Raw genomic sequence first — 26,898 nt, forward strand, 5'->3', positions numbered from 1 at the left:
AGGATTGTATTTAATTTGGTTTATTTATTATCACTTAAAAAAACCCCCAAACAACAAACAGCCAAAAATCCAAAACCAACCATCCATCAAACGTGTTCCTGTTGAAAGTGACATTTGCCCTATGTGTAGAAAAGACAAAGGACTTTGCAATCCTGAACTGTGGCTTTATGAATCGCTGCTGGAAATGACCTTTCCAAAGCATTGTATCTCTGTTACATCGTGAAGTTTTTTTCCTTTTCTTACCTTTGAAAGGCTGTTCCACCTCAGGGTAAGTCACCGTATATCTCTGCTACGGTTGTAAACCTCTGGGCCTATTTCATAGCCCAGCTTTTGACCTTTTCCTGTAAGGTTGTCTTTAAGCTCTGCACAGTAAGAAAGACCTCCATAAGGCTCAGGAAACCAGAAGTGAGTGGCAAATATTTTTTAGAGAAACAGGGAGAGATGGCCAGATCATAGCAGCTGTTGCGAGCTTCATCTCTGGTGAAGGACCTCAGCAGACCCTGGATGCAGCTGGGTTACTCTGCCATAGCCCTAATGTACACTGCCTGGGGAACTCCAGGAGAAACCTCTCGGGGCACCATTAGTGAAGTCTTTTTGTCACTTGTTCAGTTATTTGGAATTTGTACTGGGAATATACTGTTTGTCATGGCTGAACATGAGGTAAGGCAATACTGCCATAGCCCATAACTTTCCCAGTAAGTGCCCTAAGCTGGCAAGTGGAGGAAAAGAAGGGGGGATGCCTGCACAGCCACTGGTGATTGTGCCTGGTAGCAGCTGTGTGACAGGGCACACAAGTGCACTAGGAGCATCCAGCTTTGAGGAACATCATCACTCAGCAAATTTGGACCTTAGCTGCTGACTCCTGAGGGCTAGGACACAAAGCTGCATATTTTCCTTCCTGGGGAGTTCCTTTTGCTGTGCAAGGGACTCAGGCAGCTTCTTGCTCATCAGCATGTAGCTTGGCCTTTGGTTATGACTGTGCGTGCAGCAAGGGTGTAGCACGAGTGCCCTTTCTGATGGGGTAGTTAGTTGCTGGCAAGGTCACAAGAAGGCTGGGCTCTGCTGGGGAGTTCCCAAAGGGGCTCATTGTATACCAGGATGCAGCAGGCTGGAATAAACGGCAGAGATGCACCTTTCATTACATTGCTTTATAGAGTATCTGCCTGTGGAGCTGGGTCACTGGTGCTCACCCCAGTGAGGACATGACCCTCTATGGAGCCATCAGGGACATGCTGGACAAACATAGTTGTTCCAGGGCTCTTTTGGTGGTGCTGTAGGTGAAGCTAGTAATATTGGCTTACTTTTGGCTAGTTTAGGGAAATATTGTGAATGTATATATACATTTTCTTGGCATTTGCAGGAGGTGAAATGCACATATCTGCAAGGGGAATTGAAACCGATATCTTCATAAAGAATCAACAAATGTTTTCTGCAGAGAATTCCTGTTCATGGTCCTATACAATATTCCTAAGCTTGTGGGTATCCTGTGCTGTTCAGTTAATATTTGAAACCTGCTTGCTGAGGGAAACTGACTTTACAGTGTACAGTCAATGTTACTGTCATTTGCTGATGCACAGAGGGACCAGCAAAAGCAATTGAGGTTAACTAAACACCTTAGCACTGTGGTCTCTGCTTCACACCACGTGGTTGAAGGATTAAAAAGAGACTGAGATATTGTGCTGAGCATACAAAAGGAACAACCTTTCCTGACAAATCAACATATCTTTTGAGACACTGTAAGTTAAAAGTTTAATGAAATTTCAGGTTAAAGGGGTCTCATGTTGAAATCAGTTAAGAGGTAACTGTGTGCTAGATATTTAAGTTGTTTTTTTGTTTTTCTGTGTGTTTTCTATAAAAATTATATTTATGATCAGACAGCAGTCCTTCAGTGAATGCTTTTTCATGAGCCTGAGCACACACAAAAAGTTTGTTTTAATTTTCTAGCTACTTAAGTATATATTCATAGATTCCAATGTTATTCAGTTACTCAAATAATTTTTGCCATTGTCATAGTCACTGTCTTTAAATAACGTAAAAATTACAGCTGGGTAATCCTCACTGCAAAAATAAAAGTAACTTCTAGGAACTGGTGAGCATTTTAAAGTGTTTACAATGTCAGGGAAAAGAGACAACCCACTTGTAATGATGTGTTCCGTATATTAATGCTGACAGAAAACAATATTTCTGATCATTCTTAACTTCTTATGCCAAATGTAGAAAAATGATTGCAAATTCTAAATACAGTGTTCAAGATACAGTGGAAATACAGTTATGGTTCACTTTGCCATATATAGCATATGAGATTGACAATTAACAGGAATGAAATATTAATTTTCTTTTTTCTTTAAATCTCACAGCACTGCACAGTGGTAGAATAGAGGAACCAGGGGAGGTTCCAGCTAGATATCAGGTAAATTTTTTCACTATGAGGATAGTTAACCACAGGAACAGGTTGCCCAGGGAACTAGTGGGATCTCTGTACTTGAAGGTTTTCAGGACACCACCACAAAAACGTAGCTGATGGCCCTGCTCTAAGATCACTGCGGCTTTCTACAGAAAATTGTTTCTACTTCAGCTTCACTGTTTTGCATTTCCTCTCTGCTTTTTGTATTCCTATTCCAGTTTGTGGTTAGAAATCCTAGCCTGATTGCATTGCTATTAGAGTTGGATTTTGCTTAGTGTTTATAAGAAAACTCTATGATGTATGCACAATTGCAGTCAGATTTATGAGAAACATGAACAAATCTGTCACCAGATTTACACCTTTCTGGATTATTTTTTAATGCCTGGGGAAATATTTTCTATTGTAACAAGCAGAAAGCACTGTGTGAGGGACTGTGTCTTTGTGTGCAATGCCAGTGAAAAGGCTACAAGACTTCTTGTGACTGTCAGAGTGGAAACATTGGGGCTGTTCAGAGCTCCTACAGCACTTACAAAATACTACTACTTGACATCAGAAAAACGTTCCTGTTGCTGGTGCCATGAACAAGGTAGGGCACAAAAGGGGCACTTTGGCACTGACTGAGCATGAAGACTACCTCAGATGTGCTTTTCCTACCTCAGAAAGATACTTCTGATTCTAAGTTGCTCATATTAAGCACAGCAACTTTCCAGTTGGTCCCTTGGCGTTTATTATCCATTACGTTAGCCCTAATAGTTCTTGCCTTCCTTTTATTTTGAGAGACTGCATTGCTTGGATACTAATACTGTATTTCTTTTGACTTTAATCTGCCAAAATGGAATAAAGCTGATTTCTTGAGTACAATTTCTTTCTCAGGCCAAGGACATTAAGCCTTTACAACAAGCTGTATAGGTTACAAACATTTTAGAGATTGTAACACTGTTATGGGGAAGAGACATAAAACAGTCAGGTTTGAAATATTTACAGCTGAAGGGAGTGCAGAATGGGTAATCAGCTTTCTGCCAGTATTGGGTATGAGATCAAATTATAGAGATGTTAATGGGACCCTTCATGGTGCCAGAAAATTTCCTGCCACTTTCAGAAACAGGACTTAGCCTTCCTTTGTGGCAGACTTCTTCCACTTCAGTGTTCTTTCACATTTCCAAAGTGTAAATGACTTATGGATGGTCAAACAAGTTCTGAGTCAAATTACATCCTGTGCTGCACTGAGGAATATTACTCAATGCTTTCTATCTGTCACCTTTAAATTTATAGCAAGTTCTTCTAACCATTTGGGAGCTGAAACTTTCTGGTTTGGGCATGTTTCTTACAGGTTTTCTGAAGAGTTTTATCAAAAAAGATTTGTTTGCTTTAAGAATGAAGTATAAAAAGTAGGTTGTTTTTCCCAATTGCTTTGAACAGAAGTGGTTCTTCAAGTATTTAGATAAGAAATGTGAAGTTTAACAGGGTCAAGCTAAGCGTCTTCATTCATTCTCACTATGCAAATCCATCCAAAGTTGTTGATAATCACCATTTGCAGAGAGACAACACAAATGTGTTACATGTATTTCTTCATCCTGCTTAGTCTATTGCACCATCTTTTAATTCTCTCATCTGAAGAATGACAAAAAGGATTTTTCTTTTACAATGCCTGCTTTTCCTTATCAGAATAATTTTTACCTTAAAGAAGTAGCATTGTGTGGAAGACAAGGAGAAAATGTATTATTTTCACATCATGAATATAACAGTTGTGATATTTAAATTAAGTCAAAATTCTGCAGAATAGTGTATGTGTCCTTACAGTTGGGGTTCAGGTTGAAATGTAATTTGTGCTCAAATGCTTCTGGAAACTAAACATACAGATAAGCCAGACTAGGCAGAACTAGTCCTTGAAAACAACATAGACATCAATTCCCCATGATAAACAAATTTTAGTGATTGAAATAATCTATCATTATTATTGTTCCTAATGAAACACCCAAATTTCATTCAGTCTTCAAAGTAGTCATTTAATATAATACTGTATAGCATTTCATTACTACAAAACAGTTCGGACCTTTAAAGACAACTGGTAGATAATCAGTAAGTATTAGACCAAGAGGAAGATGGCAAACGTTGTTTGGTTTGTTTTTCTGAATTAATTAATGAATCAGGTTAGATTTTGCATGGACAAAAAGTAGCCTTGACCAATAAAACCCATTTAATATCTCTGTTCCTTCTATGCGTTTCACCTATCTGGCATTGATTTATAAGTAGAGCTTGCAGAGAGCTGTTGCTAGGGGACAGAGCTTTTGTAGTTCCCCATTAAAGCAATAGTACTGAAGAAGGAAAGTAATTTACATATTTCAAGTGCTGCCTGCAAAAGATATTTAATCAAGACCCAGTAAGTTACAAAAAGGAACAAACATAATCATCTATATGAGTAACAACCCTTATGCCAAAGACAAAAAAAGGAGCACAGGTCAGACTAGATGCTCTTCTGTACCCTGGCAGACAACCTGATTGTTATTTTTATTTCATTAAGTTCCTCCCACTTTATACCTAATAACCAAGATCAGAACACTTGGAATGATTTTGACCTAGGACATACCTTCATCTACTTTCATTTAACAGAAAAACTTTTATGTTAACCAAACTGCCCAGTCTCCAGGGTAAAAGCCATAGGAGGGAAGAAATCTCTGTCAAGACCATCTTTTCTAGTTCCCCAAGTAGTCAAATGCCTTCTGAGTTGTTGCCATGGGGAGGAGTCTGCCCTACTGAGAACCCAGAACAATCAGCTGTTTAAGCTCTTTAATTCCCCTCCTTTTCTTTTTTTTTTTTCTTTTCCCCCTCTCTTTTAAACTGTTCCATGTATATAAATACATCTTAAACCTGCCTTTTGTATAGCTTTCTGGTATATCAATTTCAAAAATCTGTGGATAGATGGCTGAAAACTTCTCAAATTCTCTTCCCTCTGTTTCTAAAAGCATATTTTTGAAGGAATTAAAGGTTCCTTCCTTCCTCCCTTCCTCCCTTACTCCCTTCTTCCCTTCCTCCCTTCCTTTGACAGTTCGACACTGTCCCGCACGACATCCTTGTCTCTAAATTGGAGAGACATCAATTTGATAGATGGACCACTGAGTGGATAAAGAACTGGCTCGATGGCCACATGCAAAGAGTTGTGGTAAAGGCTCGATTTCCAGTTGGAAACCTGTAACGAGTGGTGTCCCTCAGGGATCGGTGTTGGAACCTGTCCTGTTCAACATCTTTGTTGGCAACATGGACAGTGGGATTGAGTGCGCCCTCAGCAAGTTTGCCGATGACACCAAGTTGTGTGGTTCGGTTGATACGCTGGAGGGAAGGGATGCCATCCACATTGACACGCTTGTGAGGTGGGCCGATGCCAACCTTAGGAAGTTTAACCAAGCCAAGTGTAAGGTCCTACACCTGGGTCAGGGCAATCCCAGGCACTGCTACAGGTTGGGTGGAGAAGAGGTTCAGAGCAGCCCTGCAGAGAAGGACTTGGGGGTGTTGGTTGACGAGAAGCTTAACATGAGCCGGCAGTGTGCGCTTGCAGCCCAGAAAGCCAACCGTATCCTGGGCTGCATCAAAAGCAGCATGACCAGCAGGTCGAAGGAGGTGATCCTGCCCCTCTACTCTGCTCTTGTGAGACCTCACTTGGAGTACTGCATACAGTTCTGGTGTCCTCAACATAAAAGGACATGAAGCTGTTGGAGCAAGTCCAGAGGAGGGCCACGAGGATGATAAGAGGGCTGGAGCACCTCCCGTATGAAGACAGGCTGAGAGAGTTGGGGCTGTTCAGCCTGGAGAAGAGAAGGCTGCGTGGAGACCTCATAGCAGCCTTCCAGTATCTGAAGGGGGTCTACAAGGATGCTGGGGAGGGACTCTTCATTAGGGACTGTAGTGGTAGGACAAGGGGTAATGGATTCAAACTTCAACAGGGGAAGTTTAGATTAGACATAAGGAAGAAGTTCTTTACAGTGAGGGTGGTGAAGCACTGGAATGGGTTGCCCAGGGAGGTTGTGGATGCTCCACCCCTGGTGGTGTTCAAGGCCAGGTTGGACAGAGCCTTGGGCCACATGGTTTAGGGCAAGGTGTCCCTGCCCATGGCAGGGGGGTTGGAACTAGATGATCTTAAGGTCCTTTCCAACCCTTACTATTCTATGATTCCTTCCTTCCTTCCTTCCTTCCTTCCTTCCTTCCTTCCTTCCTTCCTTCCTTCCTTCCTTCCTTCCTTCCTTCCTTCCTTCCTTCCTTCCTTCCTTCCTTCCTTCCTTCCTTCCTTCCTTCCTTCCTTCCTTCCTTCCTTCCTTCCTTCCTTCCTTCCTTCCTTCCTCCCTTCCTCCCTTCCTCCCTTCCTCCCTCCCTCCCTCCCTCCCTCCCTCCCTCCCTCCCTCCCTCCCTCCCTCCCTCCCTCCCTTCATTTCTCCCTTCCTCCCTTCCTTCCTTCCTCCCTCTCTCCCTCCCTCCCTTCATACATTTCATTGATGAGACTGTTTTCCACCAGTGTTGCTCAGAATTTATGGCTTTTGCCAGAATTAGCATCGCATTGAGAACAACCTGTTCTCCTCGGTGAGATGACCATCAAATTGGTGTGAAAATGCTCTCCCTCGATGGGATGAATGTATATGACCACATAAATCATTCCCTGTTTTCTTCAGTGGTTTGAATGAGTATGTGACCAACATTTGTTATGATTCTTTTTCTCTTCTTGTGGTACATAATCAGGTCAGATTAGATTAAGTCAGCTCTGGGAAACCATATTTTCAGCTAACGGTTGGACAAAGCAATGCTAGTGACTTTAGGCAGCTCAGTGTGGCATTCAAATCCCAGGAGAATAAAAAAACTACTGGCAGAGGCTGTGATGAAGTCTGCATTCCATTTATAAAACATAACAAGATCTGTCTCAGCAAAGGTTTTGTAGAGAGCAAGTGAAATTTATCACGGATTATTTGTTGCGTGATACTGCAAGAATAAGTAAAGGCCTCAGATGGTTTGAGGATCCTATTTTCTTATGCTGCCTTGCTATGCCCATGCACAGGCAATTCCCTCCCTGCACAGTCTGAACTATAAAGCAAAAAGAAAAGAGAAAAGAGGAAAGTGATATCTAATAAAACCTACAAACCAGACCTTTAGCAGAGCTAAAAACTGGACCTAACCTTCCTACATCTTAGTTCAATGCCCTAACTATCATCTCCAGAAGAGTGAATATGCACAACTAATTACTGTTAATTCACTTATGACGTGCTGTCTGGCTGTGCTATACAGACATACTCTGTTGGAATCTGCACTGAAACATAAACAATGGCTGTTTGTTCTGCCTATGAAGAAAAGAGAAAAAAAAGGTAATACTGAAAATGAAACATCTTTACCTTCTCAGGGGCTTTTTTGTCAGAACTTTTCCCGTACAAGTTCTAAATTATAAGTTTAAAAGACATTGTTTGGGTTTTTTTCGGACAATCATCTTTATAAGAGCTTCTTGGGTTAGAGTAATTTACAGAAGCTAAGAGAAATGTGAAAATGAAGAAACATGTTTGGGAAAAGGTTATACAGACATCAGTGAAAGACTTAATGTTACTTTTCAGAAAGAGCTGAGTATAATTCTAAATTTCCCTGTTAAGACATAGCGAGCATGATATCGTATATTGTGCATGATTGTTGCCATTTGCCATCAGTAACTTTCAATGTCTAATGCAAATCTTTTCATATCACTTTCAGAAATGGTTTGCCGGAAAAATGGTCTAGTACAAGCCCATATTGTCTGTTTATGGATCAGTGGATTTAGATCAGTATAGTCATAGTAGAGGGAAGCAGTGGGCTCTTTCTAAGTATTACACTCTGGGAAAGAGGAGGAGGGAGAGTTTCTCCCACTGCAGAGCAGACACCAAGCTATTCATCTGAATCAATATCAGTACTTCCAGATTTTATAGATTCCACTATTGCTATTCCTAAAGAAAACAAAATTACAAGAATAATAGTTCATATTTCACAGGTATGTGGCACCTACCTTCCTTTCCCTACTGCCTGAAGTTTCGATGCCTCTTACAACCTAAGGGCAAAAAGCAGTGCCCAGTGAGGACAGCAGGAAGATGTCAGTGTTGATTTCTGTGACCAGGTCATTCCAGCAATAGCCTCTGCTGTGAGAAAACTCTTGTGGAGATGCAAGAAATCGGAAGTGAACAAGTAGGGGGAGAAGAATGAGAACTCAAAAGTCACAACTGAAGTTGTCAGAGGGCATATTGTGGGTGCACAGTAGCTTAAAAGCATGGTACAAGTAAAACATATGCATTGGGCCTCTGATTTCTATTTCCATCATTTCCACCACACTGTCAGGGTGCCCTGCAGCCAGCCTTGCTCCATGAGGCTCTCAGGACATGGAGAAACACGAGGCTCTGCAAATAGCTGCTTCAGAGTAAGAGATTAGTCATGGATGTTTTACCAGCTGCTCTGTTGCCTTATCACCAGAAGTGACATTCTCCCTAGCCTTGTTCATAAGGCTGCTCAAATGTGTATTGCTAGCCAACTGAGTAAGGAAATGCCTGTTATTTAAAATAATAAACCAAGCTGATTTATAAATAAGGATTAATACAAATGAATTACACAAGCATATGGGGATAAAATAAGAAAACTTAAATGCTATATGAGTTCTAAATAACAAGGGACATGACAAGCAACAAAAGTTTCAGTGAATACATTAAAACTAAGAGGGAAAATGAGAAAAGAGATTGAACAAGAGGTTCGACGAAGAAAGCAGAATAATTTGCTTTCATCAGAGAAAGCAGAATTGTTTCTTTTCATCTTTATGGAAAAGGTACATTGTGTTGGATACTTTAACAAATTAATTTTAACAAGGTGTTTGGAATGCAGGCTGGAGTAGAGAATAGAACAGTTCAGACTACTTATGTAAGATTGGTACATTCATGTTCTCAGGGTTTGATGAAATTCCTCCCAAGAAATAAGACAAAGTAGTCTCTGAATGGTTAGTGATTATTTCTGGGAAGCTGCAGGCAGAAGAGATCCTAGAAGAGTAGAGAAAAATAAACCTTTTTTAACTTTATTTTTTTTTTAATTGGAGCTGAGGAATTATAGCTCGAGCAGTCTGGTTGCGTTTCCTCAAAATGATATAGAACAAATTACTGAAGTAATTTGAAGCATCTGCAATATGTATAGGTTATAAAAACAACCAACAAGGAATTGTCAAGAACAGATCAGATCAAATTTATCTGATTACCTTCTTTGAGAATGGTGGCAGCATAGCATAGAAATAAAAAGCAGCAGATACAGACGTAAATTAATTTTTATGAAGTTTGTAGACATTTTTTCAGCATTAGAATCTCATAAGTTGAGGAAATATGGCATGCATGTAATTACCTTCAGGTAGCTGTATAACTATTGGAAAGTTTGACTATCGGTGCAGCCACATCAAATGTGGAGGACACCCTGAGTAAATTCCTGTAAAATCTTGTGTTTTGTCAAATTCTTCTTGGTATCTTCATGAAAAATGTGCAAAATAGAATGGAGATTATACCTTTTAATTTCTGGCTTGTGCGAAGCTGAGAGGAGTTTTAAGTATTTTGGGAAAAGTGCTAAAAATGCTACTGGCAGTCTGGAGAGTTGGTCAGAAACCCAAAAAGTTTTTAAGCATTTATGAACTAAAGCTCTCTACCTAAGAAAATAGAAAGCAAATTGAAATTTGAAATAGAGTACTTTTCCATAAAGGAGAAAAAAAAAAAAAGTAATGCAGTGGAAAAAGATATAGTAGGAAAGCAGGTTTTATTTTAGATTTGTGAAGCAGAAGTCCGCACACAAAACATCTGGTTACATTCCTCACTTAACTCCAGAGAAGCCTTGGAAGGTATATTGTCTCTACTCTGGGAACTGCATTTTTAAGTTGAAGACAAAGTAAAAAGAATCCAATAGTGTGGATGATGAAGGATTTAGATAGCATAACGTATGAGGGAACTGGCTTGCTGAGAGGTGTTTGAGGGTGACATGATCATATGTAGTTTTAATATTGATGATCCAATTGTTTCCCAAGGCCAGAAGAAATCAAATTGGTTTTCAGCGTAGACAATTTTGGGTGAAAAGACTTAGAAAACTTGGTTGGGATAGTGGAGCACAAGATTGGATCACCTGAGGATACTGAGAAACTGCTTTCACCAGAAATTTTGAAGATCAGGCTACAGTAAGATCTGTGAGGGGTGGCCAAGGGCTATGTGATCTTGTTTTGGTGAGGGAGAGTACTTAAGCTGATCTCCGGTGTACTCTTTGAGTCTAACAAGAACATAACAATGTCTGAAAAGAAGTTAGAGAGGATTCATTGCTACTCATCTGGTAGAACCAGTGCTGCAGGAGAGGAAAAAAAGGTCAATCTGAGGACAAGGATATGAGCCTTTGAGATGTATACTCACGATTTTTTATAAAGGAGCAAAATGATCTGGTTTTAATGTAAAACATGGCAACATTCAGAACTTATTTGTTCTTGCATCTTCCTGTCATGTAATTATTTTTTATTCTTTAAAAGCTTACACAGATAGAGGATATTAGGCTTTTATCTTGATTATTTCAAGAATATTTAGGGTTCTCCATTAAAAAGCTCTGAAGGCAGTTAATTTTAGCCTTTTAGTAAGATCTTTTACATAAGATTATGATTTGGTAATTTTCTGGAAGTTGAAATAACTAAATTAATTTCAAGGACTGAGAATTCAGGTTCAGAGGGGCTGGGTGATGGAGAAGGGGGAAGACAATTTACGCTATATTAGAACCTCAAATCATAAGCTATTGTTTTGTCTGGCTACAAACAAAAAGCAGTAATGAGCTCCATGTATTAATTTCTATGATTAAATAATCTTTTGCTGTCAAGTTATATGCTTTGTGAAAGTCTGAATGTGGATTGTCAAATTGTCCAGCTAGGAAGAAAAAAGCCTTTTTTATGGTGGGTTAATGATCAGCTGACAATTTAATTACATAGCAGAAAAATTCTGAGAAGGAAATGGGCAAGCAAGTCTGCTTCTCCATACTGAAGTTTTCTGCTTTGAATTAAATCTGAAGACACAGAGTATGCACACAGATCAGGTGTCTCACTCCACATGCTTTAAATTTTGTTAAAATTTTGTCTTAAACTAAATTAAATAGAGCTTTATTTCTACCTCTGCCACTTAAATCTAAAAATCTTTGGACTTCAGTTGTCCATTTTGATTCTTTCTAAAAACCAGTGTTTTTTATGTGTTTTAATCTTTTTTTCTGCTTTGGTTATGTTAATTTTAAGTTGGTTGGTTAACGTCTCATCATTTCATCTGTATTCCATTTGATTTTTAAACTAGGGTCCTGGACCAGACTTTCAGTGACTGGAACCTTACATGTTTCTCTAGGACATCTGAAGAGTAAGAGGCATCTTCCACTGATCCTCAGGGTAGCTCAGGAGATAATAACACAAGAGATAAGGAAGAACTGTGGTGATCAGCACTGACTAGGAAAGCTTGGCCTTAAACAGTGGGGTAGAAGAATGACAACCTGCAGCCTTGGACTCCCAAGAGGATGTGGAACAATGATAATATGGGCTGGGGAAAAGTAGTAAATCACTTAAATAGGCCATTTAATATAGTTACTGGTATTTCTCTCAGAGAATGGAAATAAACCATCTCTTCTGTCCTAATAGGATTTTGAATCACAAATCAAATAAATACTAGGTAGAATATATGGAGTTTTCTTTCTGAATACAAAGGCATCTGAAAAAAGGAAAAGGAGAAGGTGAAGAAAATTCATTTTGCTTCTCAGTAAAGTCATCTAGTGTGTTTGCCAGTCACAGAGGTAAAACATGTTGATGGCTACTTCTCACTTGCAAACTATTCAGGTATTTTCTCAAACTGCCCAAGGCAAACAGTGATGTCCTTATCCTTATCCCATCTTCAGTTCATAAAGACATCCCAATTTGGGATACCAGTTAATTGCTTTGTGAAGTAGATTTCAAAACTGGAAGTTGAGTTCTAACTTGGATGTGATTGAATCTCCATGTTAAAATTCACTGTTTTACATATATGTTAACAGTCCTTAGAACAGGGACGAGGAAGTTTCTTCTTAAAAGTAAAAATAACTAGAATATTATTCATCAGATTAATCACTTCAAAGCTCCTATTGTTTTTTGCTTTACTGATTGGAATTGAGAAGAGGCAATTGTAATGGAAAACCTTTTTCAACAGGGAATATCACATTTTCTGTGTCTCTGAGCTCAGATAAACTCAGTTCATGAAGGCTACTAAACAATTATCAGTCATGAAATTCTGCTTTACACTAACTTGAACTGGATTTGTGCTAGTGACCTACAAAGGAAAGGCTTGCTAAGCTGCTGCTAGTTTTCCTTTCAGTATTTTGTTCCTTCTTCAAAGAGAGCAAGGAGCTGAAAATATCTCAAATCAAACATTTAACTCAAACATCCTTAGACACAAACACATTTCATTGTGTTTAAAATATACACAGAGCTTTTTGTATGAAGCTCTTCCTTTGCGTTACAGTTTGGGCAGGGAACATAAAACCAGACTGAACATTAAGCCTTCCTCCAAAACGCAATCAGTTTTGGTCATAAGGGACAATACCAAGACTGAAGTCCATTTCTATTAAAAACAGGCACATCTCCATATGTCTTGTTAGTACTGACAATTTCCAGATGGCACTACCAACTCATAGTCTGGCTAGCTAAGCTAGTCTGTCTAGGAATCCACAGCACAAGCTGAAGAAAATGTCTATTAGCACCTGTGGTACAGCTCAGAAAAATACTGGGAACATCAATAAAAAAGATTAGTTCTGCATTGTGTTCTTTTGCTTGAGATTTGTGGTTTTGGCATAGAGCTTCAGATCATATCCAAGCACTCTAACGTTGTCAAAATCCTAACCCTTAGTGTTATCAAAATACAAAAGCCTTCTTTAAATCAATTTGGTTAACATGCATAATAATACTGTAATAAAAATTAAAAACTGCCCAGTGCTGTGTAATCTGAAAAGACAGAAAATTTGTTTAAACTTTTTAATTAGATTGCTTCAAACAAAATAACCATCAAGAAGATATGTATTGCTGACTGAAAAGTCAAATTTGCTTGAGAATGCCATCAGAGAACTCCATGCTGTCTATTTTCTTTGGGCTTCTTAATGAGATGTATTAGATGAATACTTGTACTGCCTTTGTCATCATACTGTTCTTATTGCCTGTACTCATACTGTAGACATTATTAACATTAGGAAAAAGTTGCATTCTTCCTTTAGAAACAGAAGGAGAAATTTGCTTCACGGAAGTTCTGGAAGTTACTTATATAATTTGTTTCCATATTATTTGTTCAAGAAGCTGATATGAGGAAATCTTGCTTGAAAACAAAATCAGAATTCCACGTTTCACAGTTGGTTTTAGTGATCTGGCACACCTGCCTAAACCTTTCCTTTGAGCATATAGTGCTTTTTGAAGAATAAAAGTTTTAAATATTTTATACTTTAATGCCTCAGATCTTATTATTAGTTATGGCCTGAAGAGGGGTATGCCACATACATAGGAAAGAAATTTTTCCAGCTGAATAGAAAGAACTAACTAACAGCTTTGCAAAGTCACTGTTAGTGAAGCGAGAAGTAATGCCACTGGAAAGGTTACAGAGATGGTCAGCAGTAGTTACTAGGTAAGACTTGGGAAAATATATCCGTTCTTTAAATAGTGTTTCAGGCACTGAAGAGATCTGTGCACAAAGATGCTAAATTTAAAAGAATTTTTAAGAGCAATTGAAATGTTGCATCCTTAAATGTAGTCATGTGTTGATGAACAGAACGAAGGCAGACTTTAAAGTGAAAAGGGAGTTGGGATATTTTTCTGCAATTGCAATATGGGTTCCTAATGGGAAAGAATTAAGTTAGAATCCAAGGAGTTTGTTAGCTGCTATACTCGTTGCCTACCTTGCTACTGGTGATAGACAGAGAACTCTGCAACAACAGACCAAGATAAAAGGGAGTATCTTGGATGACAAAGGCCGCATACAACTCTCCTCTGTTTTCACTGAGGAGAGGGAACAGCTGATATCTGGACATCACACTCACCCTTGGCTTGAGGAGATATTAACACTAAAGCACAGTCTGAGGAGTGGAGCCTGTGCAGTAGAAGAAGCACCAAAAGCACTGGGCTCTTCTTGTCCTTGTCCAAGCAGGTGCTACATGCAGTACCTAAAAAATCTATGCAACCCCCATTTGATTCTTGCATCATTTTTAACCAGTGGGTTTACTTTGCCTGCCCTATTTGAGCAAGAACATCAAGTATTTACATGAACCTCGTTTCTGAAGATCCTAACATTAGTCTTCACTGCATGTATCCTAATATGGGGTGTGAAAGCCCAGGCTCCAGCAAATACTGAACAAAGTTATTGGGTAGATTTCAAGTTTTGAAATCATATCTAAGAGGCAAAAATATTATTTTAAAGATTAATTCCTGTTGAAAAGCACTGTGCATCTTGTCAAAAATAGCTCTCATCTGAGAAATGAAATGAACAGCCTCATGAAAATGAACAGCCTTTACCTGTTTTTCATGGAGAGAAATCCTAGGTGTGTGGTTAAGTCACGGCACTTCCTTCTTTTTGTGAGAGCAAGCTGAGTTTTGCCCCTTTTCCAAGCCTGGCCTGGCTTATAGTTTGTGGAGTCTTTACTGGCTACCTCCAGAGTCATATGCTGTTGTTATTTACATCAGATATTGGTACGAAGAATGCTTTCAGTAAAGCGGTGACCTCTGTTCCTAGACTCAACTTCATAACAGAATGAAACAGAAGACAGGAAATGTTCCTCACACTAAAAAAGAAGATAAAATAATTCCCTGTAGGGTTTTGTCCTCTAGTTTGCTCTCCTTGGGTGAAATCAAGTTGACTTAAGTTGGGAGACTTGCCCTCAGCAACTAAGATTCCTGCTGGACTTGCTACCGAAAAAAGCAAGAAACTGAACAGCCTATTTGAAATGTGTCCCCAGTTTTGTGCTGGTTACATTGTGTGCCTTTATCCAAGTAAATTACCCTCCAGTTTTAAGTTCTTCAGAATCTCTTTTCCACTGGAAAAAAGATTTTTTACAAGGAGACAGTAAGTATGAGCAAGTCATTTTAATTAATTGCATTTCTTGATCTGGGAGAGTAATTCTCAGTAAGCATGGCCTGTAATTTATAAGAACAGCTCCATGTGTAGTTGCTTTAGTGACCAATCGGGGGAAAAAAAAAAAAAAAAGCCTCCCTGTCTGATATAGTTTCCAAGTTCAGATTCTTAAAATATGCTGGAAACAATCTTTATTGTGCTCTTGCTGAGCCTCACAAATTGAATTTTATCTGCAAAATGTATTTTTTCCACTAACTTCAGGATAGGTGCATAAATACCATTGCATTTGAATAAAAAGTTTTTCCAGTCACAATCTTTGAGTCATTTGGTTATAAGAAGCTGCATTTTCAAGGTATATGTGTTGCCATGTATAAATACAGTAAAGATATAATATGTTTAAATAGAAAAATGTTAGACACCAGCATGATTCCAAAGCCTGCTTGATCAACTAATCAGATTTGCAAGAAGCCCTAGAAATACCAAAGAATCCCTGTAGCTAATAACCATCAAGCAAGTAAAATAATTGCAATATTTAAAAAATATATTTAGAAGAAGACAATGTCCTGGGAGACATTAGGTTGAAAATGATATTATAGTGGATCATACAGTATATTTTCCTCCCAGTTTTGTGTCAACGGCAAACTTTATGAGGGTATGCTAGGAAAAACAGTAATAGCTATTCTGTACTTCTTTTTAGGATTCATGAGATATAATGATGGAGTGGATAAGACAAGTTTCTTTTAACTGAACCCTCCTCTCAATCAATTTGAAGACTTATTGAGAATCACACAGAAGATTTGTTGCTGTGCACAGCTGAAGTTTGTGAATCAAAGGTGTTTTGAAATAAAGCTAATTATGCAACTTTTTGATGAGTTCTTTTTGAAGATGAAGTGGTGTCTCTTGGGCTAGATGGCCGGCATTTTGTCTTGAGATAGACCTTGCTTATGAGTTTCATGAACAGTTTTTGTTTGCTGGACATGAAATGATGAAAACTCTGATCCAATAAAAAACATGGAATTTTTGTCTATAAATTCCTAGCTCTAGCTTTTGTACAAGCAAGAAAGAACCAGGTTGGAATAACGATCAGTAATTCAATAGCTCTTCTTCTACTTTTTTTAGATCTGTTGATACAAGTTACAGTCTAGATCACAGTCTAGGACTCATCCATACTGGACTAACCACAGCTAAGTGTCATGGCAAATATAGTCGGAATGTTTTGCTAATAACTGTTATGAGGATATAATTGACTGTATTTAAGTATTTCTTACTTTTTCTGATTAAAAAATTCATTTACTATATTAACTTCAATGATATTAGAGTAGGTCTGTTTTCTTCTAGAACTGCAACTGCCAGCTCCAAGCTAAGAATCAAATGTTGCTTCCTAAAGTAAAACTCAAAAGCTTATTTGCTTAATTTTCTTTCACCAGGAAAAAAGAAAATATGTCTAAACACAAACATTTGTCTTCGGATAACTACATAAATATGTTCGTATTCCTTTTCATGTGTTAGACACAATCTTATTGAAAATGTCTTTCTGTCATTCAATATTCCAGTTTAAGACTTGACCAAAAAAAAAAAAATAAAAAGAAAAACATTTTAACTAAAACCCTGAAAATAAGAAAAAACATTGTCAAGGCAAAGTGCATTGTTTGTATTTTGTAAGTTTAGTTCCACTAGATCAAACCTTCTACATTGTGTCAGAATTTTGTTTTGAAATCTTTTTAATGATATTTTTTGACAGCTTCTGGTAAGGAACTGGTTTTCAATTTTGATGAAGTCATATAAAAATCTTCTGCTTTTTATCCAGGAATTTAAAAAGAATGATTCTAAATTGATCTGATTTCATTTTGGTCTTGTCAAACAAGAGGAGTTATGTGAACTAGTAACATTTGCAGTACAGCATTTATGTGAAATTAGCTAGGCCAACAACTCTGAGTTTAGGATGTTTAATCAAAGGGTCTGATTTTGTCAACATGAACTACCAAACTTGTAACTGCACTTTAACAGCAATAATACAGAACAGAAAAGTCATGATATATTGTCAAAGTATTGATCAGGTTTTACACACGATTTTGTAAAATTAGTATTTTATAGCCTTGATTAGAAAAAGGATTTTTCCTCCATTAAACTGATTGATTTACTCATCAATTTCCTCTGGTGTTATTTTGACTCGATTAACGAAAATATTTATCTCTGAAGAGCCAACCATAAACAATCTAAACTCACATTAGAATGCTAAATCTTCTTTTTACCAAAGAGGTTTAGATATTAATCTTATTTAGCTTTATTAGGGAAAATTTTTTAAGTGACCTTGAACAATTAACCATCTGCATTATGAAGTCATTTAGCATATGAATGTGGCTTAAGGCTGCAGATTTGGCAGCAAGCAATTTGAAGTCAGTTATTAAAGAAGGTAGTGGGCCAGATTCTCAACTGATACAGTAAAACTTGCACACTAAAATGCAAAAACACTTTCAAGGCTGGATATAATGTTATGGACTGTTGCTGTTCATAAGTACAAATGTCCTCTTTCTATCCACAGGGCAAGAAGAATAAGAAAATAACTAAGAGAACCTTAGCCACAAAGAAAAATCTGAAGACAATCAAAAGAGTAAGTGATTACCCAGGGTGAGGATGAGAAATACATAACTGACCAGGAAATATCATTTGATAGTTAATTAATTACTCTTGTAAAAACAAAGGGATAACATGAATATATGTACAATTTAGAAATTAAACTTATGACCTGTAATTGAATTAGACCAAACTAACTGGGTGATTTAGAGAGGTCAGTTAAAGGGCTTCCTGGAATTCTTGGCTCTTCCTTCAGTGATATGGGAAAAAAAGACAGATATTGATAAAAATCCTTCTTTTCAAGTTCCTACAGTACCCTGCTTTTCCTCAGATGTGTTCTTAGGATCTTGTTTCTCTTGCTGCCCATCCCATTATACTTCATCATGGGCAATTTTGGTGTAACTATGTTCTTTGAATAATGTGAGAAATCAGCTAAATTGAAATCAGTGTGCTTCACAGTTTGATCAATGTCATATAGTTTGCATTTGTAAATTTCATGACTTTTAAAAGTATTTTCTGCAGTATTTTATCATAACATTATAGGAAATAGATTTAAAAAAATTTTGCTGAAACATCTCTACCTGATAAAAAGTTCAGCATTATATTAAAAAGTACGCAGTTTTTTGAACATAATGTACAGCATGAACTAGAAGACTTAATTAGCAAAGGAAATAAATAGAAGATAAGTTTGGAATTGCAGACAGGAAATATAAAGCATCTTGAAAGTCATGGCAGTAATGGCCATGGAAGCAAGCTATCTTCTCCTATTAAGTAAAAGAGTTGAGAAACTCACCAGATCTGCTCCATAATAAGCAGCCCCATCTTGGACTACAAACCACCTCCTACTTGAGAACTAAGAGCCTTGGTATAAACAGCAATGAATAAGGCTGTACATTTCATAATTTTCCTTGGTAATACTGGAAAAGTGATGAGTGCAAAGCCACAGCGACAAGCTTTGTACTCCACACCAACAGTTGACTTAGTAGTTAGCCTTTACAGCATCCCCAGGTTGCTCACATCACAGTTGCTATTTACCAATAGCAACTATATGCTATAAACTCTTGCTTGTAACCTACTTTTGATTAATGAAAATGGACTTAAACAAGTTATTAATTAAAATAGCCTTTAAACAGTATGCTGCCACTACAGCTCAGATAATCTCTGTGAAGGTGACTATACAGATTAGTTTTGTGTATTCAAAACTTGTGTTGCTATATTTATCCCTTTTCTGGGATGCATTATATCTGCTTCACCTCTTTTGTGAGACAAAGATTCGTGCTACATGAAGTGTAGCAGATACAGAGCAGATTAACGAGCAACTGATGAGAGGTCACCACACTCTGCTGCTTTGCTCACCTCTTCTTCCTGCTGTATCTGGGACAACAACAGATGCTAAACCTGCTGGAACAGCTGGTTTGTTTCCTCCCCAGCTGACGGGCAAAGCAGAAGCCTTCTGGACTAAGGAAACTTCTTCACAAGCCTGTACTAACAACTACTGACATATAACAGCTATGAAGCGGTGTACTGGCTGGGAATTGTATGTACCTGTTAAAGGAGAAGAACCATAGGGCAAGAAGAGGCAAATAAAGGGAATTTGTGAATTCACTGTGTTTCCCAGAATCTGAGGTATCTCTGATGGCCTGATAATGCCCATCCCATCAGGCATCACAGGAAAGTGCACACTCCAGCAGTCTCCATTGATTATCAAACCAAGTAGTATAACCTTCCAAAATGCCAAATGCTTAATGTGGGGAGTAAGATACTCCTGTGTTACAATGATAATTTGGATTGCAGTAGAATACAGCCACTCTATAGAGACAATGTAATCATGAATTGTTAATTCTTCAATGATTAGTTCATACATACACAGGGAAAAGTAAATCTCCTCTGTAAGCAAGACCTATTGACCTCTCTGCATTCAGCTCTGGGGCAACATAAAACGGACGTGGACCTGTTGCAGCAAGACAAGCAAAGGCCACGAGCATGATCAGAGAGCTAGAACACCTCTCCTATGAAGACAGGTTGAGAGGCCTAGGGTTGTTCAGCCTGGGGAAGAGAAGGCCCAGGGGAAACCTTAGAGCAGCTTTCTAGCACCTAAAGGGGGCCTGCAGGAAATCTGTAGAGGGACGTTATACTAGGGCAACTAGTGACAGGACAAGAGGTAATGGCTTTAAATTGAAAGAGGGTAGATTTACGTTAGATATTAGGAAGAAATTCTTCACTATGAGAGTGGTGAGACGCTGGCACAGGTTACCAGAGAAGTTGTGGATGCCCCATCCCTGGCAGTCTTCAAGGCCAGGTTGGATGGGGCTTTGAGCAACCTGGTCTAGTGGAAGGTGTCCCTGCCCATGGCAGGGCAGCTGGAAACAGATCATCTTCAAGGTCCCTTTCAACCCTAATCATTCTATGATTCTATTTTCCTATCTGAGAAAAGGAAAGCTGAGTATGTTGAAGGTCGTCTAGAATTTACCGGAACGATGTATCTGCTAGCAAACATCTGGAAAACTCTTACTACGTGACATGTTGTGTGATGAGTTTTGTCTGTGCATTTTGTTATGTAAGTTGTGTTATCACAACTGTTTTGAAGCACGTAGCTGATCTGTCAACCGCAAAATCTGCTTGCTAGTAGGAATGCAATATTCTGCTTGTGTATTAGCATTTTTATTTGGTTCTGAAAAGTTTAATCCTTCATGTATGGTACTGGAATGGATCTTTAGTATCTGGCTGTTTTGTGAATTTGACATTTATGTAGCCATAATATGCTTTTATTATAAAGCAGAAAGCCAGAAATGGTATGTTTTGTTAATTATATGGAGTTTCGCTGACAACACTTAAAACATTAATCTCCCTTTAGAAAGGTTGTCTAATATTTCTCAGTTTATACATCATTCGTGAGCTGTTTAGCGAAGTTATGACATTGAGTGTCTTGGAATATCAAGAGCCCTATGTGGAACCTTTTATTAAACATTTTTACATGTTTTGCAAATTATCTTGATCTACCACAATGGTGCAAACTACATTCCAATGATCACCTCCACCTCTACAGGCCTGGATCTTTACCAGATTTACTAAATAAGCCTGTTAAGCCTCATGCAGACAAAATAGTCATTACACTGGTAGATTAAACCATCCTTGGAAGTGTTCAAAAACTGTGTAGACAAGGCCCTTAGTGACATGGTTTAGTGGTGGACTTGGCAGGCGTGGGGTAATGGTTGGACTTGATCTTAGAAGTCTTTTCCAAATTAGTTGATTCTATGATATGATTCTATGTTGTCCGTTGCATTATCATCACAAGAATATGAGATGTCCATCAATCAAGATGACAAGCCATCCAGTGTACCACAGCACTGTCAGACCATAAGACAAATAAAACTCCACGAATTACTGTTTGGCTTCTTTGGAGCTGCAGTTCTACAGGACTAAGTTGTATCATTTTCCCATTTGGAGAATGTCGAGAATGTTCCTCCATCCCTTCTTGAGCTTCTACTCAGACGTTTCCCAGTGGCAGAAAGTTTGAACAAGAACACTTTAATGACCATAGTTATTTGAACATAAAGAAAAAATGGAGCAACTTCCCCCTGAAAAGGTTGTTGCTCAGCTAACTAAAGTTGACATACCCTAAGAATGTGAGCCTTTGGTTATACTGAAGATGATACCAAGACTCTGAACTGAAGCCAAGCTTGAAGGAAAGCAGTGCTATAATTTTTTAGGGGCAGACCGTCCTCACTTTAGCATTCAAAATAAACATTTGCATGCCAAATGTTAATTTTATAGATACATTCTTTCTAACAGTGATAAAACAAGCTGTAATGAGACACACTTTGAAATAATAATGCACTTCAGCAGACAGCTTCACATTATAAGGTGCTGAAACTCTATTCTGCAGTTTTGTTGGTGCTACTGTCAACACAGAATTGCAGAACTATTTGTAATTTCATTTTCTTATACTACTGATTATTAAGACTTGGACTTACATGATAGTGCAAAACTTTGGACTGAACACAGAAGGACTTGTGTTTCTCAAAGCCTCAAATCTTTATTTATTTGTTGTTTAATCAGATACACTCAAACTATGAAAAGGAGTTTGTCTTGTAATATTGTCATGCCTTGAAAATACAGCAGTTCATTACAGAAGAGACCACTGTCAGTGAATACGGAGATTTAACTTCTCTGCTAATCCTACCATCCCATTTCTCCTTCTTTCTCCTTATCATTCTTATACATTCTGAAAGTGATGAGTAACTACATTGTTGCATACTCTTAGACTATATTCCTCTAACTCACTGCATAAACTCCTGGTCTGCTATGCAACAATCTCATCTCCTCCTCTGATGCCAGAAGTTTTGTATGCTTAATATTCTCCCCTTTCACCGAGGTGTTCCTCCCATACCTTTATCATTTTTCTCCAAGGCAAACTGGCCTCCAAATTCAATATAACTGAGAAAAGTGGTTTACACACGTTTTGTTTTGTGCAATGTTATCACTCTCTGTGTCAAAACCTACCTTTGTGTCTTCGGTCTCCCAGTGCTATCGTGAAGTATTCTTTTTCCATTCTCTGTAATTGACAATATTTGGGATGTCTGCAGTTTTACATTTTAATAGGAAGTGGAGATGGACTAAGCAGGTATATGAGGGTTTTTTTTACCCTAAAAATTCATGAACTGCACTCCACTACTTTGATCAGAAATTAGAGAGGAGGGTGAAACTAGCTGCTTTTTCATTGCTTTCCTTCTCCTATTTCTCTCTTTAATGTCTGCAACTGTCACAAAAAAATCAGAGTTCTACTTGGTGATGCCATGAAAGCTCTATGAAATTTTCCTAATGGGTCAGCTGCAGCATTCGGCATTTATCACAGTACAAAGAAATGCCAGACAGTTGAATGTGAAACATTACCCCAGTCAGCCAGAAGGATGGACGTTGTTTTGTCCTCTGAAAGTCTTCCATTAAGGTCATTTGTCTTTGGCTAGCCTTACTCTAGGGGAATATTAAAAACATACTTTATGTCTGCAAGGCAGATCACTTTGTATGTAGATGACATATACATTTGTGAAAAATCTAGATTCACCTTCCCTATAACATTTATGATTCTGCTGAATGAATTAAGTTATTTTCAAGTCATATGATTAATGATAACAAACTGCAAGTCATGTGTTGATAAAGGTCTTATCCAGTTTGACCGACATTTGCTAAAACAAATTCAAATGAGCATTTCAAATTTGCTTTATTTATTACATAAATTAGAGGATAGATGATGAGTGCAAAGTAAATAAGGCTTAAAGATTTAACAGATTTATCTATCTAAGTCTTAGCTAGAAGAGTTTCTGTTGGTTACAGCTACTTATATTTAATTAAATAACTGTCACAAATTACTTGTTTATATTTAGCTTCAAATGTGCACTATATACATAAAGGCCTTTTTGTTGGGATATCTACAAATTACAAGAAACAATGTTCAAACTTGCTATTTCCCCAAATAATTGTAACGTTTAATGTCACTCTTCAGTAGCATTTTTTTTTTTTTTTCTCTATTAATGATACATTACTGGTCATAAAACTTGTGGTCAAGGGATGTTATAACAAACAATTTCATTGCAGTAGCTGTGAAAAATAAATGCAGTATTAATGAGCTGCAAACAACTTCATTTGCTAAAGGAAATAGCAGATTTTGTTTGTAACATTTGAAAAATTGCCTTCACATCTCAAACAATGCAAGTTGAACTATTAAAGATTACTGGTTCAACATTTTTCCATTTTTCCATTTTTGTCTTAAATATAGGTCTTTTAATTCTGTGCATTTTTCTCAAATTTGCCTACTTCTTCCATAATAAAAACAGGTAGTGGACACAATTCTTGTATACGCTTTTCTAGGACTATAACATCCATTTTCCCATGCTTTATCACACTTCTGTCAAAAGATTTTAAAGTTTATTCAAGTTTTACACAACTCAGCCAAATTTGTTACATTTTATTAAATATTTTGTAAAGAAAATTTAAAAAGTATCAACTGCTGGACAACACAAAGCAGGAAAGTATTGTTACCATTGTATTAACTGTCACTGTAGGGTTATGTTCATTGCAAATAATATGATTGGCTACAATATTTGCTTCTTAACAGAATTTTTAGTCTTAGAATTTTGAGTGATTCTCAAATTTACCATTTCGTCTGGGGAAAAAAAAAAACCCAAAAATAGATTCTTGTGGATTTGTAAATATCTAGTAACTTTGTTGTGATTAACCCTTTCTAGCAATCTCTGTTCAATGTTAGACAATATCTGATGCCTTTAAGCTATTTATGATAACCCTAACACTTCTATTTAGATATTGGAATCATGTTGGAGCAGGATACTTCTTAACGTGGAACATGTGCCCTTGTCTATCTGCATTCTAAAATTTCCCAAGAACAAGTTTTACAAAATACTTTTAATAAAAAGTCTTAGCCAATATTGCTGAGCCATGCCCACCTTGCAAAAGATTCTTGGTAAGTTAGATAACAGAAAAGAGAAAGCTGGAATGGCAGTGACCTCATTGCCAGATGTTTCCAAGTGAGTGATATCTTTGTTTTAGGCACAACTTAATATGCTAAAAATGCACACAGTTGGATGATTGATTACTTTTTCAATGGCAGCAGTGGGATACTCATATGGGATGTGTTGAGAGCAAGAACTTCATAACACAATTTTAGGTACCAGAAACCAAAGGCGTATCACGTTTTTAGGAAATTTGTTGTGTGGGATGCACAAGATCTATAGATAGGCTTCAGGTGGGCTGTGCAGCTGCATTGAGGCTGCTTTGAGACACAGTCTGTTAGAAGTGAACAGTTACCTGAGACAGCAGAGTATTTGAAATCATCCAGTATTTGAAACCTGTCTGATGAGTAAGATTTTTCTCCAGCAATTTCCCAACCTCATCTACTAAAGCAACTGCAAAATCTCACTTGAATCAATACAGCATTACATTCAAATAATATAAGCTGTATATTTGATTTGTTTAACTTCAAAAGAAGTATCTTTCTAACAACTGAACATCTGTAGGTATGGTCTTGTTACATGTGCCTCATGTTTGGAAGTTAGTAGCAAGATGCAAAGCCTTTCTATTGCTTTTTCTCATTTCAGAAGATCAGGCGGACAGTACAAATGAGTGAAAGTAATTATTTACCTGTTCTGATTCTAGTGCATTTCTCACTAAATCTGGTCATTAGAATGTCGCTTGTGTCTCAGTATTTTGCAGAACTAAGCATTATATAAGGAGCTATTTTTACCAAGAATCTGTTCTGGTTATGTACAGGGCAAATTCTAGGGAGGAGTTACAAATTCAAATTCCTTTTGCTAAGGGCTATTAAATAATTACAAAGCCCCACTTTCAAAATTTGTACTAGTGGAAGGTCCATTTGTAATTGGATTTTGAAAACTGTTTATTTGGTTTTATATATCATTCAGGCTGATCCAGTGACAAAGCAACATGCTACATTTCTTCCCCCAGTTGACGGGTGTTTATACAAGTTTATACTAATTTATATTATACTTGGAAAAAGACACAGCAAAAATAACTCACTCAGTTTGCTAGTACTCTTTTTATTCATCCCAGTTTCTTAATTTGGTTGTTTATGTATCTTCGTCATTGATAATTTAAGAACTAGTTTATGTATCCCAGTATCTTTAGGCTAAGAAAAGATTTTGAAATAGAGGGTTCTGTTTTTTGGAAGATCAGTATTTCAATCTACTTGCTTACATTTAGCAAGTTTTCTTATGAAAAGGTAGTTGCTGTGAATCTTGGAGATGATTGTTTATAAACCTGATTTCAATTACATATACATAAAAGAAAGGCTTCAGAAAGAACTTAATGTGGCCTTTCAATATAGAAAGGTGTCTTATAAGAAAGATGGAGCGAGACCTTTTGTCAAGGCCTGTAGTGATAGGACAAAGGGCAATGGTTCTAAACTGGAAGAGGGTAAATTTAAATTGGACATGAGGAAGAGTTTTTTTGATGAGGGCAATTGCTCAGAGATGTGGCTGCCCCATCCCTGGAAGTGTTCAAGGCCAGGTTGGATGGGGCTTTGAGAAACCTGGACTAGTGGAAGGTGTCCCTGCCCATGGCAGGGGTGTTGGAAGAAGATGATGTTTAAGGTCCCTTCCAACCCAAACCATTCTAGGATTTTATGAGAAAAATACTCAGTTTGGAGGGTGTGTACTTTGCTTAGTTAAAAAGAAACTAAGTTTCAGGAATTTCAAAAGGATTATTGGAGGTTAAACCTGGAAGCTGGACTGAAAACAACAAATTGGAAGCAAGCACTAAATTTCAACAGTAATGTTTTGTAAGCTAATATAAAAATCACTCAGAGGATGAGAAATTTGATCAAGAATTCACAATGGAAGTGACAATATAATCTGGGAGAGACAGTATTTCTAGTCTGTGATCTGTTATTTATAAGGAGAAAATATGATCAGCATGCAGTCCTCAGATTCCTAGTTAGAAACTACAGTTTCCCTGTTCCATATGAAGGACTAAAATGTGTGTTTTCTTCAAACTGTGAACAAGGAGCAGCATGTTCCAAGAATAAACCCAGAAACTTGACTATGGTTTGGGGTTCGTACATTTTTTCCATTTGTTTTTTTTAAATTATGTTAAGAGACTACCTTATTTTCATACATTGTAGAAAACAGAGTGTCTTTCTTGCTGTGCTAAGTGAGTGAAGCTGAAAGGAGAGCAGATGTGGTCTTGTCTCGGTAACTCTAAATTCTCCAAAATTGATCCAATCCTACCCTGTAGGTGTATCCAACTTTTCCAGGGAGGACAGGAGTCCAAAGGATAAACAAGCTTTTTTCTCAC

At 37.6% G+C, this 26,898-nt stretch overlaps 1 long non-coding RNA gene across 1 annotated transcript in view; it reads left to right on the top strand.

The window, feature by feature from the left end:
- Positions 1-18,109, top strand: part of LOC115605425 — a 38,288-nt gene extending 20,179 nt beyond the window's left edge. The window contains exons 2-4 of the long non-coding RNA XR_003990593.1: positions 11,725-11,784; positions 16,196-16,331; positions 18,041-18,109. This is a non-coding gene — a long non-coding RNA (uncharacterized LOC115605425). The remainder of the gene's footprint in view (positions 1-11,724; positions 11,785-16,195; positions 16,332-18,040) is intronic.
- The last annotated feature ends 8,789 nt before the right edge of the window (positions 18,110-26,898 follow it).

This window comes from Strigops habroptila, chromosome 3 (genome assembly GCF_004027225.2).
Source record: "Strigops habroptila isolate Jane chromosome 3, bStrHab1.2.pri, whole genome shotgun sequence".
In the NCBI taxonomy this organism is placed as follows: domain Eukaryota; kingdom Metazoa; phylum Chordata; class Aves; order Psittaciformes; family Psittacidae; genus Strigops; species Strigops habroptila.